The 21,399-nt window shown below is 45.7% G+C and overlaps 1 protein-coding gene across 1 annotated transcript in view; it reads left to right on the top strand.

The window, feature by feature from the left end:
• Ankh (ANKH inorganic pyrophosphate transport regulator) overlaps positions 1 to 21,399 on the top strand; it is a 138,128-nt gene that overhangs the window by 61,109 nt on the left and 55,620 nt on the right. The gene's annotated exons all lie outside the window — the stretch shown is intronic.

The raw sequence follows: 21,399 nt of genomic DNA, 5'->3' as shown, positions 1-21,399 counted from the left end.
GGAGCCATCCTGTTTATAAGGATGAAGCCACTGTGTGTGGTGTTTACGTCATCTTCATGACAGATTCATATCTTGGGGTGGGGGGCGTGGGGGGGTCCAGGCTGAGAAGATGGTGTCGTTGGAAGCCAGGCTTTGGGGTGCTGGTATAGACACTCAGTTTCCTTCTATTCCTGACAGACCCGCCTCTGCCAGCTCTGCTTCGTCGATAAGTCAGTGAGGGCAACAGAATGTCCCAGGAATGCTTATGTGACATGAATCTCAAAAACAGAGTTCTGCCAGCAAAAACTTGTGAGAAAGTCTAAGGCCTTGTCAATTGAGATTCACAGCATATAAAATCTCTGAGGTGTTCACTCCGTAGTTTAAAACAGTTAATCCAATGCTTCTTTTGTGTGAATGGTGTACACGCATGCATGTTTGCACATTGGTATGTGTGGGTGTGCTTGTATGTATGGGTAAGAAGTTGAAGCTACCAGTTGAAGTCATGTCTTCCTTGATTGCTCTCCCTTATCTTGCTATCCCTTCCTTGATTGCTCTCCCTTATCTCTTGAGGCAGGGTCTCTCGCTGAAACCCAAAGCTCACTGATTCACTAGCCACTAGCCAGCTTGCTCTGGGAAATGCCCTATCTGCTTCCAAGTTTGAGAACTATACAGTTCCCCGTGCCTACCCAGAATTCCATGGGTGCCAAGGGTCCAAACTCTGGTCCTCATATGACTACCCATTGAGCCATCTGCTCAGGCCCCAGGAGCTGTTCTACAGGGTACCTGTCCATCTCTGGAGAAAGCAGTGTCTCTTGGGACATTCTTTCAGAAACATTAGCTTGTTGATGTCTAAATCTAGGGTGTTCCGTTCTGTAATTCCAGCTGAGGCAAGAGAATTGCAAGATCAAGGCCAGTGTGGGAAACTTCGTGAAAGAGAGGCTGTCTCTAAAAATTTTTTTTAAAAAGTCCGAAGTATAGTACAGTATCAATTAGCGCATATGAGGCCCTGGGTTCACCCTCCAGTCATGCATAAGCAAACAGACAGACAGACATCAAACATCCAAAAAAACAAATGAATGTTGCTAAAGAACCTAGCATTTAGCCAGGCAGCAGTAGTGCACACCTTTAATCCTAGCACTCAGGGGGCAGAGCCAGGCAGATCTCTGTGAATTCAAGGCCAGCCTGGTCTACAGAGCGAGTTCCAGGACAGGCACCAAAACTACACAGAGAAACCCTGTCTCAAAAAACCAAAAAAATAAGTAAATAAATAAAACCAAAAATAAATAAATAAATAAATAAATAAAGAAAGAAAGAAAGAAAGAAAGAAAGAAAGAAAGAAAGAAAGAAAGAAAGAAAGAAAGAAAGAAAGAAAGAAAGAAAGAACCTAGCATTTTCTCTTTGGTGTTTTGTTTCCTATTAATCGGTTCATCTGATGTAGGCATTATAGATAGAGTTTAATTACCACAGAGTATTGCTGAGATCTCTATCGGTCACATAAAAGCTGCATATTTTGTTCCCAAATGCTTCCTATTGAAATAAGTGTATAGCCCATCAGGACTGGATCGCACTGCCGACCTTGAAGGAACATTTCCCCCTGCCCTCTTGTTAACTATGTTTTCATATTTGGTGGTGATGACTTTGAGTCAACAATCACGTTCCAGTGGTCATTTGCATGCCACCGGGGAAATGGAAACGTTTCCGTGTACAAATCCAAAGAATTCAGGATGAGAAAAGAGCAACTGTTGACTATGGTGACCGATGAGTGTGGTGCCAGGGTCAGGCTTGAGTTCAGGCATTCCTGCTCCCCTCAGACAAGCAGGATGAAGCAATACTTCACCCTCCTCCTGTGCTCCAAATTCTACCCCCAGTACCTGGGAAAACACACCCTGCAAAGGAGACACAGGAGTGGGCCCTGGGGAGCCAGAAGGAAACCTGTAGGTTGCTTCACCTTCTACTGAAGTGAATGTAGTTCACACTTCTTCGAAGCCCTGGGACAACAGGGTGCTAAATAAACCTCCTTCACATAATTCCAAGAAAATGAAACCTCTTCCTCCCGAGCCTTGCTTTACAAACCTGAAGGCCATCCATTAAAAAAAAAAAAAAAGCCTGTTACAGGATGACACGTGGCAAGCGCTCTCATTTGCTTATCGTGCCCGCCACCTCAATGGGAAAGATAATGAACTAACTTTACAAGAGATCTGCCTATGGGGGAGCCGGCTTTTCACCACAGCACATTTCCAGATGAGAACGGTTAATAAATCTGAGGACGTTGATCTTTAGATTGTGATCTAACAACAGCAAGCAGAAGGAGTCGTTATGGTAGGAGAGCTCTTAAGTAATTAGGATTGGAAGAAGGGGGGGGCAAGAGAAGGCATTTAATTAGTCATCCTGCAATGCTCCCGGAATATCCTTCCTGTGAGGTGCTGGCTGTCACTAGTCCATGGTCGAGGCTGCTCAGTGACCCTGTTTCCCTGTCTCTGTGTCTCCACTGTTCCTGCCCCTGTGATCATTGCCAGTGATGGGCACACAGGGAAACAGTAGCATGCAGTTTGAGCTTGGAAAAAAAAAAAAAATCAGCGTATACAAGGTGTCCACTGCGGCGAAAGTAAGTGTCCTGTGCAAACAGGTCCTGCTGCCCCAGAATGCACTGGTGTTTGCGGCACACTCCTCTTTAGCCTCCTGCCCAGACCACCCTGCCTTCCCTAGTATGCACACACCAGTTAGCTGCTGCTCAGAGCCCCGCGCCCAGATGCATTTACCCTGTCCACGTCCGTCCCTCCCTCCCCCCCTCCCTCCCTCCGAGCGGGTTCTCTCCAGTGTAAACAGATCCCAGAGATATTAATCCTGTTTACCCCAACGCGAGTCTGCCATCAGATAAGTGCTCGCTTAGCAAACACGTTTGCTGTGCAGGCCGGAACGGCTCATTGCTTAGCATTGCTTCTCCCACTTAGAGAAAAAACATTTTTCCCCCAGTGGGTGGCCGCTCTATTCATTGTTCAACCAGCAGCAGCAGCAGCAGCAGCAGCAGCAGCAGCAGCAGCACAGAAATGCAGGGACAGCAGATGCGCAGGGAGAGGACTCACCATGGCGGGTAGCATGTGGGCCGTACCTGCCGGGGCCTGGCTTGCGGTTCCCAAAGGCCACACAGCCCGCAAGGGCCACTAGGTGTCTCTTGCCAAGCGCCCCATTTAGGACCCAGATTTCCCTAGAGCCGAGGAACCAGGGGCAGGCGGTGACTGTGAGGCCAGCTGAACTCGGATCCAGCCCCCTGTACAGCTGCTGGATCTGGCTGCCGGACCGTTTGCATGTCTTGTCCGCCGCCTCATCCTCTGGGTGTCTCCCGGTTACTCAGCCTTCTCACTCCATACCCTGCTCTACCACAGGGAGCCAGCCATTCAGCTCATGGTCTTCCTGGTCTCTGATCCCCTCCAGTGCTCACCTGGGTGCCTGCTCTGCCTCTTGAGTTGGGAGAATTCCCTTAGGTCTTTGGCATAGTCACCAACACGCTGTAAGGGCCAGGTCATAAAGTAGTGTGAATGTTCAGGAGAAGTTGGTTTCCTGGGCGCTATCGCTGTACGTATGTGGGATCCATGTTAGCTTGCTGAGAGGCAGAAGCGCATGTCATGTTGAGTCTTCCAATTCTGACAGTGTCCTCTAGGCACACCTCTCAGCTCAGACTCCTTAGCTTGATGCCAGGGTAGCAAGATAGCTGGAGGAGGCAGCCAGACTCAGCCAACACATCCTGCCCTCTTTAGACAGCCACCTCTCCTTTCCTGGAGGCTTTACCATAAGTAAACATCACTCTGTTTTCTCTCATATAACTTCAAGGAGAGGTGGTCAGCCAGAGCAGGCAGAGCTCGCTTGCTCTCTATGACCCTCTCTCCGTGTTTGAGATCCTTCCCTGAGCACAGAGCATGCTCCCAGTCTCCCAGTGTCCTCTCTGTGCTCCGTGGCTGTGCTGCCTCTTGGAAGGCAGGGAGCACCTTTTTTAGACCTCTTCTCCGAGCTCCATGTCGCTCACCTCGGACAGAATCAGGCACAGGGTCTCAACACATTCTTCTTAATCAAGTATCTGCAGGCAGCTCCCTTCCCAGAAGGACCTGGGTGGCTGATATCGCCTGATACGGAGGGAACCAGGCGGGAGGCCCCAGCAGAGGCTGTGGAGACTTTGCAGGGGTCTCACTGGAAACGGGTCTGCTTCGGTTTAGTTTGGTTTGGGTTTTGAGATAGGATCTTGCTATCCAGCTTAGGCTGGACTGGAATTCACTGTGTCGTCCAGGCTGGCCTTGACACTGGGATAGTCCTCTGGTCTCAACCTCCTGAATGCTAGGACTGCAGGTGTGAACCTCCAGTGCCCCCAGCATGTACTTAATGCATTTCCTCTTACTGTGTCCAGTTGAAGAGGGTGACTATTGGGTGATGAGAAGCTTTATTGATGTTGCTTCTGACAGCTAGTAGCATTTATTCAAAACCAGTTTTTGTCCATACTGAACAACAAAACTATGTTTTAAAGAAGAGCATCTAGTAAGGAAATGTTTGCTCCCTCTGGAGGCCCCCAGGGAAGTGGCAGGATGGCTGCAAAAGGAAGTTGGAATGACATCATTATCTCTGTAGCTTTGCCTTTTTCATGCAGATTACAGAACAGTTATCGGTTCCTCTGCTGCTGGACTAGAATCATTAAGTCTCGGGTTTAGAGCAACATGGTCACTTCTAGAAACCCAGCTCATCTGGTTTACATCCTAAACCCCACCCACCCACCCAAGACCTCACTGAGAGGCAATGCAATCCAAATGGCCTGTGGGCTGACTATGGCTATCAGCTACGGCTAGTTTAAAAAAGGAAGTTAATTCCAGTAGATTTACACTAGAATTTTATGCCACAGGTCTTCATGACTAGTATTCAGTCTGCGCTGAAGCAAAATAACACACTGAGTTCTGCTTGGAGCCTTGAGATTCCTATGTGCCAGGGCTTAGATTTGGAACTCTTGTCTTAAGCTGTCACGTCTCTACTGTTCGTGTTTGGGAAGAACAAGAAGGTGAATGGCATATGTCTTAGTCATTTTTCGATTGCTGTGACAGCAGACCATGACCAAGGCAACTCATAAAGAAAGCACTTAATTTTGGGTTCATGGTTCCAGAGGGTACAGTTCATGACCATCTTGATAAGGAGCCTGGCAGCAGGCAGGCAGGCATGGTGCTGGAGCAGTAACTGAGAGCTTATATCTGATCCACAAACTTGAAGCAGAAAGAGAGCTAATGGAAATGACATGGGCTTTGGAAACTTCCAAGCCTGCACCTAGTGACACACTTCCTCCAACAAGGCCACACCTCCTAATCCTTCCCAAGTAGTTCCATCAACTGGGAACCAAGTATTCAAATACATGAGCTTGTGGGGGCCATCCTCATTCAAACCACCACAAAATATGATCTCAAATCCATCCATTGTATATGAGGCAGACTTTTAGGGGTATTCTTATTTGGCTGAGGACAGTTAATCTCAGAAAGGTTGAGTCACTTACAATCACCCTGTTTGCATGTGGGGAAAGAAAGATGTGAATCTGATGGGCAGAGGCTGCCTGCTCACTTGACCGAAGTTCCAGTCCTGCCTCTTAGGAGCTTTGTAGCCTTGGGAGCTTACTCTCCCCACTGGGTCCCTGTCTCTCCACCTTTCACAGGAGCTAAGTCTGACTACCTTGCTGGCATTTCAGAAGGATCAAATTAAATGTGGTGACTCATGAGCTATGCCCTGCCAGACCCCAGAGCATGCATAGGAAGGTACTTGAGGGCAGTAGCATCTTCCTACAGTTCTCTTCAGAGGTGGATATGAAAGTGTTTTTAGAGTTCTGCTTAGCAGTTCCTTTAAAATACAATTTACAAAGAGATAGAAAAGAGCCAGTGAGGAGGTGATTTGGTCTTGTTCCAGGTGTATTTTAAGGCTCTATCCTTTCTGCAAAGTTTACAGCCAATGTCAACAAGTAGTTGGTTTGTCTAATCTTCCTGTGGTTTGCATAGAAGGTAGATTGGATGTTTTTCAAAGTTGGGACTTCCTGTTTTTCCTCATCCTTGTTTTTCTCTTTGAATTTCTCTTCAATTTTTACACCAGCTAAGAAAACATTCAATACAGTCATATGGGACAAATCTCACATCCCATGTGAGGATTAAAAGTAGGTGATAAAATAGTTTGTTGTGTTCTATTGACTGCACTTCCATCTTCAAATGGAAGCAAATTTCTGTGGAGAGATCGTTTTGTTCTGTATTTTTTTTTTTTTAAAGAAAGACTATAGGAGAATCTGAGTGCATTTGAGCTTGTGACAGTCTGCTGTGTCCTATTCTATGGAATTGAAGGTTACCAGTGATGGTGCACATTGGTTATCCCCGTGCTAGGGAGGAAGCTGTCCCTGGGGTTCACTGGCCAGCCAATTTAGTGGAATTGGTGGAATCCAGGGATAGTAGGAGACCCTGTCCCCCAAAATACAGGAGAGTGATAGAGAAGACACCTGAAGTCAACCCCCAGCCTCTACATGCATATGCACGAGCAAACAGCACCTCCCACAGTGAATATCCACCCCCTACACACACACACACACACACACACACACACACACACACACACACACACACACCTTTAAAAGGTGGGTAGTGCTTATGTAATGATACCTACAGTTGGCCATTGGCCTCACATACATGTGTGCACACATCCACAGATATATGCATACCCATATGCCTGAACATATTACACACACACACACACACACACACACACACACACACTCAAAGTTGTGAAGGCTAAAAAGTGAGTACATGTCTTAGAAAGGGGGATTGGCTTCTCAGTTCCCAGGACTCCAGAAGTACAGCATGAATCTGAGTAATTGCTCTGAACCCCAATGTCGTCAGAGGTTATTAAGTTTCCTTTACAAACTACATTTAAGCCATGCTAAATGCAGAGCACTGCTAGTTAAACCATGTCAACACTGAGCTGGAATGCTTCTTGCATTTAGAATAAACGCTGTTTTATATATATAATGCTGGATGAACTGAGATGTGGTCATTCCCACACAGCCCCAGTGACCTCTTAACTCACGAAATACTTTTTACTTTTGGTACAGCTACACTGGGCACATTCCACAGCCCTTTGTTCTAAAGGCTTATCCTACCCATTTTGGTCAGCTAGAGTTACAGTCCTAACAGTGGGCCTCGTCTAGCCATCCTGCCCATATCTGACTATTTGCTCAGTCCTTGTCCCTCTTAGGAATCTCTTTCTGCCCTTCCCCTGGCTTCTGGTCTCCAGCTTACTGAGTCTGTCCACCTTAGGGTCTTATGCGTTAATCCTGGTTCTAAAGTTTGCTGGGTCTAAAATGAAATGTACAGGATGAGGTAAGTCGTGATGAATGTCTGCAATACCAGAACTCCTGAGGTAGCAGCAGGAGGATCAGGGATTCAAGGTCATCTTTGGCTGCAAAGGGAGTTTGAGGCCAGCCTGGGATACATATCTCAAAACATCAACCAACCAAGCAACCAACCAAAGAGCTACATGTATACATTGAATGCATATGGTACATCTTCTTAGCTCCCAGCCCGTGTGCATGGTGCACTGGCCATAAAAAGTTATAAGATGTCCACTGTCTGTGGCAAGCATGATGCTAGACAGCTAGGCCTAATCATTAAGCATAGCTGAGTGAGAGAAATATTTCTATGAGTAAATAAGAAATGCCAACAGTCGCTGTGCCAGGAGCAGCCACGGGGCACCAAGTGGTTAGCGGGCTACAGGGGGAACAACCCGACTGTTCTCAGAAACTGGGTAGAAGGTAAGAGGAGGCGTCCATCCGCTGCTCCTCAGCCGAGCTGGAAAACAACCAAGGAAGGTAGAAAGAGCTGCAAAGAGCACTTCTGTTTGTTTTTGTTGTGTTTTCCACTTGTTTGTGAGTGAGCCTGAGAGGCTCATGCCATAGCTCAGACTGGCCTATCACTTGCAGCAATCCTCCTGCCTCTCAAATGGTATTGCAGGCACAGGTCACCATACCTTGCTTTGCTTTGTTCTTTGTGAAGCAAGATTACTTTAGCCCAGGCCAGTTTGGAACTCACTAAGTAGCACAGGCTGACCTCAAACTCACGGCAATCCTCCTGCCTCTCAAGTGCTGGGATTACACACACGAGCCGCCACACCTGGCTTCTCGTAGTTTTCAGACAGGCAACCCTGATGGTCCTGTAAAGTTTCTAGGGCTCTGGGAAGCCGTCATTGACCTGCAGATTGGCCAAGATGCCTTCAAGCTCTAGAGACTCCATTATAATTGTCTTCCCTGTTTCAGACAAGTCACAGTTTAGGTACTGAAGTCAGAAAGAGAAGGATCAGGGCCCGAGGAACCGCAGGCTTTGGGGCAGCACACAGCTCCTAACATTTATCCTTGAATGACAGAAATCATGGTGCATTTCCAACATGTTGAACAGGGAGGACTGTGCTTAGAGATGATCTCCCACGTAAGCATTGAGAGTGTGTTGACAACAATACACCAACATTTGCTTGAGGGAGCGTGGTATTTACATTTGCACACGAGGAAAAGCAGCGCCTCGTTGATTTTTGTGTGCCTTCGTACAGCTCTTTACTTCCCCAGGTTAAGCCAGTGAAAGTACCCCCTGGTCTTTGAATAAGTAATGCAGTTATGTGTAACAATTTTTCCCTTCTCCTAAAGTAGCCAGTCTTCACAGCTCGCTCTATGTCACTCTCTAATTCTTTCCCTGCGCTCATATACATAACTTTGCTTACTTCTACTGTCCCTGGTTACTGGTTCAATATATTGAGCTTTTGTCCCATCCTGCTTTATGTCTGTTGTTTCCCTACGTGGAGATACCGTATCTTTAGTGTCTCCCTCTCAGTGGACAGCCATACCGTTGTCAGCTGCCTGCTCTTCCAGACTGCTGATAAACATGCTTGTGTCCTGCTGTTCCGCTGTGGTGTGCATCCGTTTCTGAAGGGGGATCACGGGATCGGGAGGTTCTTATACTTTTAATTTTATTCCTCTTTTCTGTGTTTTTGTTTTTATTTTTTGAGACAGTGTCTCACCCTTGTAGATCAAGCTGATTCAAAGTCCCAAGGCTCCTGCCTCAGCCTCCAAGTGCCTGGATTCCAGGAAGATTTAATCAGTTGTTTTCAGTTTGAATGTGATGGTGATGGCCTGGCTGTTTCATTTCCCCAAAACCCACTGAAGCGTGGCGTCTTTTTCCTTTCCTGCAATTCGCTGTCCACAGTGCCAGGCCTTTCTGAACTTCATTGTGTGTTCCTAGTCATATTTCTCCTGTATGAAGTTAAAAATCATTTGTCTTAGGTCCAAGTGAAAACCCAAATTGCTAGATTATAACTCAGACCCCATTACAGATAAATCTAGCAAGATCTTTCATGTATTTCTGTTGTTTTTCTCATCAAGAAACAGTTTGAGTCTCCATTTACTTGTATCTTATTGTTTGTCCTTGAGGAGCCAAATGCTAGGATTTGTTTTTCATTTGAGAATACTTGTTGGAAGGGCTGGCAAGCTAGCTCAGCAGATAAAGTACCTGCCGCCAGGCCTGATGACCTAAGTTTGATACTGGGACCCACATCATGAAAGGACAGAACCAACTTGTAGTAGAGTATTATTTTAAGGTTTTACTTTTGTTCATGTTGCATTTGTTTAACTCTGTGAAGCTGTGTTACTGTGCCTGTCTAAAACACCTGATGGTTTAATAAAGAGCTGAATGGCCAATAGTGAGGCAGGAGAAAGGATAGGCAGGGCTGGCAGGCAGAGAGGATATATAGAAGGAGAAATCTGGGAGAGAAGAGATCTAAGAGCCAGAGAAGGAAGAAGACTCCAGGGGTCAGCCACCCAGCTACACAGCAAGCCACACAGAGTAAGAGTAAGATTTACAGAAGTAAGAGAACGGGAAAAGCCCAGAGGCAAAAGGTAGACAGGATAAGTTAAGAAAAGCTGGCTAGAAACTAAGTCAAGTTAGGGCCAGGTATTTATAAGTAAGAATAAGCCTGAGTATGATTTATCTGGGAGCTGAGTGGTGGGCCCCCCAAAAGAGCAAAAACATGCAACACCAACTCCCTTAAGTTGTCCCCTGACTTCCACACATACTCTATGACATAAACATGCACATGCTCACACACAGTCAATCAATGGGAAAAAATTTAAAGAATCTTGTTTGACGCATTCCCAGAATTTTGTAATTTTGTCTCATGAGAGATATTTTATGAGTCCAGTGCAGTTTTAATAAGCATATTAGTCTAATAAAATGGGAATGTGTGTCCATCAGACACGGAGAAAGAATATCCACTTTCAGTTTTCTTGTTTTCCTTGACACTGGTTGCTTTTAAATAATAAATATACAGTAGGGAGTTTTACTAAAGAAGATTGAGAGCCTTAATCTCCTAGCACACAGTTATATTATTAATATCTAAAGTAATCTCCATTTTACCTGGGAAGATTTAATACTTCCACATGTAAGTTCTTTTTTCTTTGGGGTCCGCTCTGAGCAGCAATGTCACAGGACCTGTACAGACAGAAATAACCCCTTTGGGCAGTGGGAAGCCTTGAGGGGAACCGTTCTTCAGCTGCCAGAGGATGGAGCAGCAGTGAGGAAACCCTAAGCACATCACCTGTGGAAGATTTAGCAGGGTGTGAGCTGCTGCAAGGGCACTGGGCAAAACCCACAGGCCACCCTGTAGCCCGGCGATGCCAGGCCACTGTCCTACTGTCCATGGGAACCTCACAGTCTTCCTCTGTTTGGAGTCAGTGAGGCCTTGACTGGGGTTGTGCTGGCTTCCACGGGTGCCCTTTCCAGGGACCAACGTCCCCTGTCATTTACAGGAGCCAGCACTGATGTTCTGTTCTTTTCCCCCAAAGGACTCCCTGGAAGCCACAGTCCAGGAGAGTCATCGAGCTGCTGCTTTTGGGGGACTTCCATGCCCCGTCTTCAGGACAGGAACCAGACCTGGGCTTTGCCACTAGATACGGTGACCCCGCTCCTTCCTGACTCAAAGAATAATATGGAGAGAGATTGGAAAGTATACCCGATGTTGACATACGTATGAGCAGGAACACCTCCTCCATACACACACACACACACACACACACACACACACACACACACACACACACACTAAAAAGCCGTAACAATTCCACAAACAATCTTCTGAAATAGAAGATTAACCTTGGGATTTGAGTCACAGAACCATGAGAAAAAGAGATCTTAGCACAGGGTTTCCCACAGCAGGTGCGGGCTGCTCAGCTGCTTTCGTCATCACCGTTACCGTAGTGACAGGCGTCAGAGGGGCCAAGTGCAAATTGCTTGTCACTTAGTGTGTAAATACATTTGCAGACATCACAGAAGACGACAGACAGAACAGAACAATACGTATCTAAGTTAGGGACTAGAACAGCCGGGAGTAGAGATTCTGAGCAGCTCGGACACCCGGATATCCCCAGCCAAGGCTACGGTGGCAGAGTAATCAGGAAAAATCTGGCCAGCAGAGACAGAGCAAGCATGGAAAGTTCTAGAAGTGCTCTTTCCACCCCCAAGTTAGACTTCTGTTTATTTGCATCCCTATGCATGTGCATGCCTATGGAGGCCAGACGCTGGCCCAACCGCTCTGTCTCTCCACCTATCTTTAATTGATTATCTTTTTTGTTTTCAGAGACAGGGTTTCTCTGTGTAGCCCATGGCTGTCTTGAAATTCACTCTGTAGACCAGGCTGGCTGGGAACTCACAGAGATCTGCCTGCCTCTGCCTCCCAAGTGCTGGGACTAAAGGTGTGCTCCACCACTGCCTGTCTAATAGAATCTCTTTTATTTATTCTTCAACAATATCATACAGATAAGCAGTGTATCTTGATCATATCCACCCCCCATCTCTCCCCTCATACTCTCGTGGGTCACCACCCCCAAGACTCTTTTTCTTTTTTTAAATAGGTTTGTTTATTTTATTATATGTGTGTGAGTGTTTTGCCTGCATGTGTGTGTACCACGTGTGTTTCTGGTGCACTTGAAGATCAGAAGAAGCATCCTGTCCTCTGCAACTAGAGTTACAGGTGGTTGTGAACCACCACATGGGTGCTAGGAATTGAACCTGGGTCCTCTGGAAGAGCAACCAGTGCTATTAACCACTAAGCCGTCTTTCCAGACCCTTTCCAGACCCTATCTGCTGCCCTGTTCGTTTGTTTTTCTTTTGGTTTGTTTGTTTTGTTTTTTGTTTCTTGAGTTGTTTGTTCGGAACCCACTGAATGCACCCACTGATGCCTGCTAGAGTGTTTGGCCTGATGGTGTGGAATCTTGTGCAGGAAACCATAGCTGTAGTGAGTCTGTGAGTGCGAGGGCCATGTCGTATCAGGGGACAGCATTTCACAACACAGCTCTCCATCCTCCAGCCCTTCCATCATTTCTGTTCCCTTTTCCATAATGAACCTCGGGGCAGTGTGGTATAAATAATACCCTGTTTAGGGCTAAGTATTTAATAGTCACTTACTCTCAGCACTTTGAAGACCAGTTATGAATCTGTCATCAATGGCTGACAGATGCAGAGGGGAGCTTCTCTGGCAATGGCTGAAGGCAGCCCTAATGTGTATAAACAAATACTTGGAAAGCACCTTAACAACATGATAATAGCAGTCGGTTCTCCCTAGGACCTCTGACTTCCCGTGCCATGGACCTTTGAGCAAGGTTTCAATACCAACCATGAATTTCCTGCTTTGGAGCAGGCCTCCAAATCCAATCCGAAATCCCAGTGACTTTTATGATACTAGTCCACCAGTGGGCTCCACACAAGAGCTTTCTTTCCAGGAACCCAGAGCTCACCAATTAGGCTAGACTGGCTGACAGGCCATCCCCAAGCACCCTCCTGTCTCTTCCTTGCCAGCCTGAAATACAGGCACATTCCGACTAGCAGAGTTTTGCTTAAATGTTAGGGGTCTGAAGTAGGTCCTCATGGTGGCAGGGTACATGCTTTACCAACTCCACCATGCCCCCACTGCCTCCTGTTGTTTTTAAACTCAGGTCTGACACGAACAGGTATCATGTTGACGTATTCACCAGGAAATATTTGAGGACCATGTGTAAGTATAAAAAGCCACTAAGAAATAAGATGGTTCAGTAAAAATGTGACATCATGGTGAAAATGAGGTTTTGATTTTGTTTTAAGAGCACAGGAAGCCTTTAGTGTTTTTCTAAAGGACACTAGAATTTTCTTTTTTTTTTTTTCTGATTTTTTTTTAGATAATCATGTAGCCTGAGAACGACCTTGAACTCCTCCTGATCCTTCTGCCTCCCACCTCTCAAGTGCTGGGATTATAGGCATGCAAGCGACTAGCAGTAGAATTTCCTTAGTAATATTCCTTCTTTGTCAAACCTTCGCCAGTTAAATTTGGCTGAGTAGACGAGGTTTATGTCTAAATAATGGAGAGTGGAGAAGTTCTGTGACTCTAAAATACGTCCTTTCGTGATTAAATCGGTCTTCAAATTAAGACAGTAATTTAAAAAAAAATGCTTTTTAGTACCCCAGACCTATGAAGATACTAAGAGGAACACATTGAATTATGCCACACTTTTTCTGGTGATTGGCATTTATCTATCTATCTATCTATCTATCTATCTATCTATCTATCTATCATCTATCTATTTATTTATTCATCCATTTATTGAAACAGGGTCTCATTGTGCAGCCCTGGCTAGCCTGGAACTTGCCATGTAGACCAGATTGACCTCAAACTCACTTGCCTTTGCCTCCTGAATCTCTCTCTCTCTCTCTCTCTCTCTCTCTCTCTCTCTCTCTCTCTCTCTCTCTCTCTCTCTCTCATAAACTCTCATCTATGTATCACAAGTGGCAGCAAACACCATTATCATCTTTTGGCTGGACCTGGTCATCTCCGGGGTTTTCAGCAAACACTAAATAGAGATCTACAGCGCAGAGCCATATTTGATTTCTAAAGAGACCAGCCTCATTTGCCTGCTGTTCCCTTCAGACCACAGGCTCACACGTGGGTGTCAAGCTCTTGGCTGGAGCTCCAGCTAGATAGAGCTGTAGAGAAACCCTCAAAAAAAACAAAACGTAGCTGGAAAAGCACCTGGAAGACAAATGATCCAATTTAACTCAAACCACTTTTTAAAATACAGACAACAATAACAGTGGAAAATTACAGGAACCCAGAATCCTGGGGAGGACTGCCATCCAAAATGTCTGACCACCCCAGTCATTAGAAGCAGCTGACCCCACAGGTGTCTGGGTCTAGCCATGCTCTTCTAATTCCTACACCTCCACAAATGTCACCTTCCTGAAGATGTTGAATTCAGGAAAGATTTGTGAACTACCCTTTATCTGTTTCATGGTGTAATGTGTGAAACAGATACTCTGAAGCTTTAGAGGGAAAAATCAACTTTATCAAAAGGCTTAGAAAACATCCTGGACTGTCTCCACACACAACAAAGGGTTGTCTAGGCCTGTAAGTCTCAGGGTTTCTCTCATCCAAGATGAGACAAAGGAAACATCTTACTAAAATTTAAAAAAAAAAAAAAAGAAATAGGACTTTGAGCATTGAGTATCAAGTCCCAACTGGAAACCTTGTAGAAGAATTTGAAAAGCCATTTCTGAATGAACAACAAGATGCTTCTCCTGCTATGGCCCTGGTCTTCAGGTAGCTTCTGGGTCCCCAGCTCTAGGCACTTCCTGAATTGGATAGCCATCCCTCTTGTGTCCTCACAGTCCCCATCTTCGGAACCTGGAGATCCACAATGGCACACTCACCCTCTATCCTTGTTGGTTTATTTGCTGTTCTGGGGGTTGAACCAAGGTCTCCTGTATAGTAAGTAGTTAAGAATTCTACCTCCAAGCCAGACTACCAGCCCAGTCACTCAGCTCTCAGCTGGTTCTCTCATTTTCTCTAGGTCTTAACCTATAAGCTTAATTTTCTCCTTAAGCAACTAAATTCTTCAACATGGCCTGCCTCTGTCAGGGAATAGTTTGTCCTGTTTTCCAGAACCCTCCAAAGCAAGTGTAAGAGAAGAGTTGAAAAAAACTTGTGTTTAAGCTTAATACTTACGAGGCTAATCATGTGGCCCAATGCTGCATTCTATTTGTGTCCCTGTTACTGTGGTTAAGAGACAACTGGGTGCCCAGTTATGTGGGGCTAGAGTGTTCTGGGGCAGACATATCAGGAGACACCCTGCCTATCTACTCAGCAAATATCAGAACCATGAGGTTAGATACAGTGTACCTGTCATCACTTTCCATATTTTAAGTCCATAAAAATCTATGAAGAATTGTAATTTTTTTTGAAACCTATAAAACCAAGCCCAAAGCTAGGATTTTACCCAGTAATGATCATATATAAGTTACAGATCATTCGTCTTTGTTCCTATGTTGAATTCAGACATCCATGGTGTTAAGTAAATTTGAGAAAATTGGTAGCAAATGAACCTGTCATGTTCTGCCTCAAGGTGACCAGAACACACAGCGTATGTGCAGTCGTGGGGTCTGGGGGTACATAGAGCGATGCCGAACAAGAGAGAGAAAAGAGCGTGGTTAGGACGGAGTCAAGAGGTTTCTTCTTGAGATGGACAAGATGCGTGCTGTACATGTCCTGATAGGCAGAAGCCAGATCAAACAGGAGCAGATACGAGCAAGGCCCCCCAGAGGATTAGAGGCCATCCCTTGATCTCCCTGATCAGACTGACCTTTACACTGTAACAGGAGCAAGGCGATGAGGAAAGGCCTGGGCCACAGGTGTTTTGTTTAGTTACCTTATGTTAGGGGACAAGCAAACAGGAATTTAGGAGAGACTGGTGCCCTTGCTATAGAAGATGTAGGAGGCCGGGTCCTTCTAAGAGGGAATGAGGACTACCATAAGGAAGATTGGAAACAGCCAAGCTGCTGTCTGCACCATGGAGGCTGGAGACTGTCATGGAAGCGGGTTAGGTTCTGTACCAGATTCCAGCTCTTCTCCAAGTTGAAGCTTACAGAAGATGGGAAGAGTAGACTGGGTAACTAAGTACTGAGTCCCCGTCTAAAGACTTGACTTGTGTGTGTCTCTGAAGGTGGCTCACAGTGACTGCTTGAGCTGTCATGGGTGTGGGGTGACAGCAGGCTTGAAGGAACAGGTGACATGTTTAGCAGACTAGCCTGGTCTCCCAGTCCCAAGTTCAAAATGTTAGGTGTTGCTGGTGAGTGGTGATGCACACCTTTAATCCCAACACTGAGGAGGCAGAGGCAGGAGGATCTCTGTGGGTTCAAAGCCAGCCTGGTCTACAGAGTGAGTTCCAAGACAGCCAAGGTCACACACAGGGAAATCCTGTCTTGAAAAACAAAAACAAACAAACAAACAAATAAATGTTGGGTGTTTAGGATTTCCTGTCCTAGACAGTTTCTTCCAGGGGAGGCCAGATCAAACCTGTGAGTTCTATTTCCCTGAAGAGTGTAAATTTTACTTTTTAATAAATGTCCTGTGATTTGACAAACGTGTTGCATCAAAACAAAAGAGCAAATAGGCAACCACGAATCTGGACAATGCTAGGATAAGCAAGACGGAAGTGCCCGCGACCCATCGGTTTTTCTGGAAAGTTGCTGTGCCTGTAAGCCATGCTCCACACTGCTGCTGGTCTTCAGTGGGGATCTGAAGTGGGAGGAGAGACCCGTGCTGTCTCATGTGGGACTAGGACTGAATTGTGAACAAGGGGTAGCGTCGTCTTTAGCATCATCGTGTGTTGGGGTACTATTAGGTCCGGCCACAATCTAAGCTCAAGTGTCTTTGCTTTGGAAAACTGAAGGTGTAGGAACCGGCCTTGAACTAGCAATTCTGCCTTCATGGGGACCTCATTCATCTCAATGGCATCGCAGCTACTTTTTGAGCTGAATCTTAAAGCCATTGCTGGTCCCCTTCCCCAGCCACAGCAGCCTCTCCTTGGCTTGGCCTAAGATGCAGCTGGGTTTCAAGCAGCATTGCCAGAGACCTCTGACCAACCCACTTAACTTGGCAATGCAGCCTAGTCACATGCCAACAGGACTCGGCGTGTGTGCCCTTGACAGGCTTGGGTTTATCCCCAGAGACCTACATGGAGGATTCTTGGCTTTCTGGTCCTTTCTATTTATAGCCTTCCCAGAGGATCTCTCACAGGCCACCAGCTTTAAATGCTGTCCCCATGCTGATGACTACAAAGGAGGTCTACACCCAGAGGGCTCCCCTGCATGCCACACACCTGGGTAGAGCTTTACCCTCTCGGTCTCCACTACCCTATCTTAGGGAACTCTGAACTGCTCAACCCTGAACCTCAACAGTCATCCGTTTCCCCCTTTGCCTCACACCCACCATGAAGACCATCTTCTGCTCTCGTTACTTAGCCTCCAAAGTATCTGGTTCTATCTGCCTGTACTACCCTACGTTTCCATGCCACCACACCTGGTCTGGTTCCCCCAGAGCTCTTGATTTCCTGCTTATGCCCTTTTCTCTCCAGGCCACTCCTGTCACCGCAGCTGGTGACAGAATTACATTCTTTGCCCTGTCTGGTATGCTCTGCTTTTTCAAACTCTCCTTGTGTGCGCTTCACTCCTGAGGCTCAGCCTTCCTCCTGCTCTTCATCCTGCCGGCTCCTCACCTCTCACATGTCAGCTCCAGGGCTCCCTTGTGGGGGTTCCTCGGTCTCCCTAAATGAGTTTCTCCAGGACTGCCAATTCCTGGGCATATTGCTTTCCTTCAGGACACCTCACAGTGGATGTTTATACTTCTTACACATGTTTGATTTCATTCTCCAGTGTGTCCATCCTCCTGTCATACATGGGATACCCTGCCAAGCTGTGGTTCTGGGGACAGAGCCATGCCATGTCGGTCTCCACTCCCTGGAGCTTGTACTCGGAGGAGATAGATACCTGAGATAACAGTGAATATACAGTGTGCCAGGAAGTGTGTGTGTTGTGAACAAAAGAGGGGGGGGTAGATGGTACAAACAGCAGGTGGCTGAGGGACATGTCAGAGCCTAACAGATGGTAAGAAGTCATCGCAAAGAAGGGGAGGATGAGTGGTCTGTCCCCTATGTGGTTTTGAAGAAATGTAAACTGTTTGGAGGTAGTTCATTTTGATCCACCTCTCAAAAGTGCCTGGAAGATTAAGTAAAAAAGTGAAGTGTGTAAGCAAAGCCATAAAGTAGAACAAAATAATCTTATTATAGATGGGTAAATAGCAAAGGCTAAAAATGCATGCAACAAGTTCTGTGGAATGATCAATGGTGCTTCATAATAACAGTATTCTGATATCAAGAAAATCATAAAATTAATAATTTGGGCTGGAAGAAATTACTACAAACAAGAATAAAAAGAACCAAAGCATTAACCTAGCACATGTTCTTAATTCTGAAGCTTTTTATGAATTTCAATATTAAAGTCAGGATAAATTTTTTTTTGAAGTGAGGTATGCATCTAACAGCATCACCACAAACATTAGATCAGTGGGATGTCTTGTGGGCCACAGCATCTCCTGACTGAAAGTCCTTGCTCTCAGTGTCCTTTTTAGCCTAGGAACTAGTGCCCTGTGCATAGCCTGTCCGTGTCTCTTCCGAGGTGAGGGACCCACTCAGCAGTTGAGTGATGGAAGCTGATCCAGGCTGAAGTCTGCCCATGTGAACCCCATGCTCTTCCCTCAAACTGCCATAGTTGTTGGACTTAATGGCCCTTCTCAACCTTGCCAGCAGCTGCCGTTAGCTCTGCCCTTCTTCCCGCCTACCTCAGCTCTAGGTTTAGGACTCAAATCAGAAACTGTTGGTGGAAAGAGAAAGTACAGCCAGGACTGATGGGTGGTTGTGGTTATTTGTTTTTAACAAAAAAAAAAAATGGTCAAGAAAGCACGTAAACAAAAGGTATGTTACTAAGTATATTTGAAACTTGTGCTAAATAATGTCATTTAAATTTTAACATACTTTTTGCACTAAAAACAGTTCACTGGCCAGTGAGATGGCTCAGCAGGACAAGGTACATGCTACCAAGCCTGACAACTTGAGTTCAGTCCCTGGAACCTACATGATGGAAGAAGAGACCTCACTATTGCAAGTTGTCCTCTGACCTCCACATACATGCCCTGGCATGTGTATATACACACACACACACACACACACACACACACACACACACACACAGAGAGAGAGAGTAAATGTTTTTAAAAAAAGATATTTAAAATTCAAAATCATAGACTTTAGGAAAGATGGGGAGGGTTTAAACTAGTACCATTTCTAAGAGACTAAGAAGGGGTTTCATGGTATAACATTGGCACTGTGAATTCTGTGGGTTTGGGGAGGTCAAGAAGGGATTCCATGGTGTTATGTTGGCACTGTGGATTCTTTGGGTTCTGGGAGGTCAAGAAAGGATTCCATGGTGTAATGTTGGCACTGTGGATTCTGCAGGTTCTGGTAGGCTGAGAAGCTAGCAATTAAAAACTGTTCTACATTGACTTTTAGTGGAGCCAGACCTAAGGAGAATAGGTGCTTGTATATCGTACATTAACAAGCAAGCACATCCTGAAGAGAGTGGAGTGAGCAGGATAGGGTGCTAAGGAGAGGAAGCAAGAGTCGGGGTCTGCTGGAGTCTACCTCCAGGTCCCATGGGGAACTGTGTGTGAGTGACCCACATGGAAGCAGGGAACTCATCCTCATAACCTGTGACTATCAGCTCTTGGCTTCCTGCCACCTGGGGATCTGCAAGACATGATGGGTACCACGGGTTCACAGTGGACTAACTTGGTAAACTTTGAAGCGTAGCAGGAGCCTGTCTGTAGTCAGGCTTTTCTTTGGACCATCTGCTCACATAGAAACTGATATTAATGATATGGAGACAGATTAATTAGGAAAGCTCAGCCTTGGCTTAGGCTTGTTTCTAACTAGCTCTTATAACTTAAATTGACCCATTTCTATTCATCTATGTGCTGCCTCATGGCTTTATTACCTCATCTCTGTACTGCCCACCCGGCTTGCTCTGTGTCTCCTGGTGTCTCCGCCTTCCTTCCAGAGTCCTCTCTGCCCAGAAATCCTGCCTAGCTATTGGCTGTTCAGCTTTTTATTAAGCCAATCAGAGTAACACATCTTCACAGTGTATAAGAAGATTATTCCATAACAGGAGCCCTCTAGTTAAACACAGGATTTATTACCTGGGAGTTTCTTGGTTTTTAGTTTGCCCTGTGGTGTTAAGGTATTTGATCTGCTTTGATAGAAGGAAACGTTTGCTTCCTAAAGAAACAAACAAAAACTAAGAGTTATCACTGCTCTACAAACACTAAACTATAAACACTATCTCGTGGATAACTTCAAGTTACTACAGGGAAAAAGAAGATAAATTAGAAATAGAATTGAAAAGACTTGTCAAAAACTGGCATTTTAATTCCACCTTTGTCAGCAAAAGAATGTATTCCTCAGCTGTCAGACATTTTTGTTCTAGGCTTTTCTAAGGTTGTTTCACACAGTGGTATTTTTCTACAAATGCATCTGGGACTTCCCAGTGGTGCCTTGCGCAGAAGGTTCTGCTCTGTCGGTGTTCACTGTGTGACTCAGCAGCATCTCTCCTAAAGACAATGAAACAAAGTGTCCAGGAGGAATTGAAGCCCTTGAGTTTTGCAAAGCCTGAACTGACAGTGCGTGATATTAGAGACCTGGCCTTCGGAATAATTTTCAGTAAAATATGAAATACCCCACCACACATTCACGCACACGCACACACACACACACACACACACACACACACACACACACACCATAGCATGTCTGCAGTCTGAATACATTGTATAAGCAGGTGGTGTTCAATTATAATTGGAAGGGTTTCATCCCTACTTAGTGGTACATAAACCTAAGTGGTACATAAATAACATACTTTACAACCAACAGCCTTACAGCCAGTGGAACATAGAAGGTGTTTGCTTTTCTAAAATTTAGCGCAATGATTCTTAAATATTATGTGTTTGCAGAGCCATCGTGGGTCTGTTGGTTGAGTCCAGCTTTTCGTCTTTCTCTTTGGCACACTTAGTGCTCTGCACGGCATCTTTAAAGATGATTGCAAAGTGGCACTTAGGCTGTGCCACAACTGTTTACAGAGAAAATTATGGACTCCTATCTGCCCAGAAGAAATGGGGCAGACAGGGAAAACGCATTTCTGCTTTGAGTTAGCGTGCTGAACCCAGCTTTTATGAGTGTGACTGTGCTGTGGGAAGACTCTCCTGTTGGGAGAGTGAACACAGCAGGCGAAGGCTTTGGGGTGTCGTTATTTTAAATGATGACTCTGTGACGGTGGATACATGTCATTAGACTTTAGTAAATCCTACTGGAATGTGGGACACAAAGAACGAGCCCTCGTATTGACTACAGACGCGTCATGACAGGGTGTCAACACAGGCTCATCCTTTGTAGCCAACGCCCCACTCTGGGCCAGGATAGCT

Source organism: Peromyscus maniculatus, chromosome 15 (assembly GCF_049852395.1).
Source record: "Peromyscus maniculatus bairdii isolate BWxNUB_F1_BW_parent chromosome 15, HU_Pman_BW_mat_3.1, whole genome shotgun sequence".
Taxonomy (NCBI): Eukaryota; Metazoa; Chordata; class Mammalia; order Rodentia; family Cricetidae; genus Peromyscus; species Peromyscus maniculatus.
Note: the sequence above shows the minus strand (reverse complement) of the source record. Positions and strands in the feature narration are given on the sequence as shown.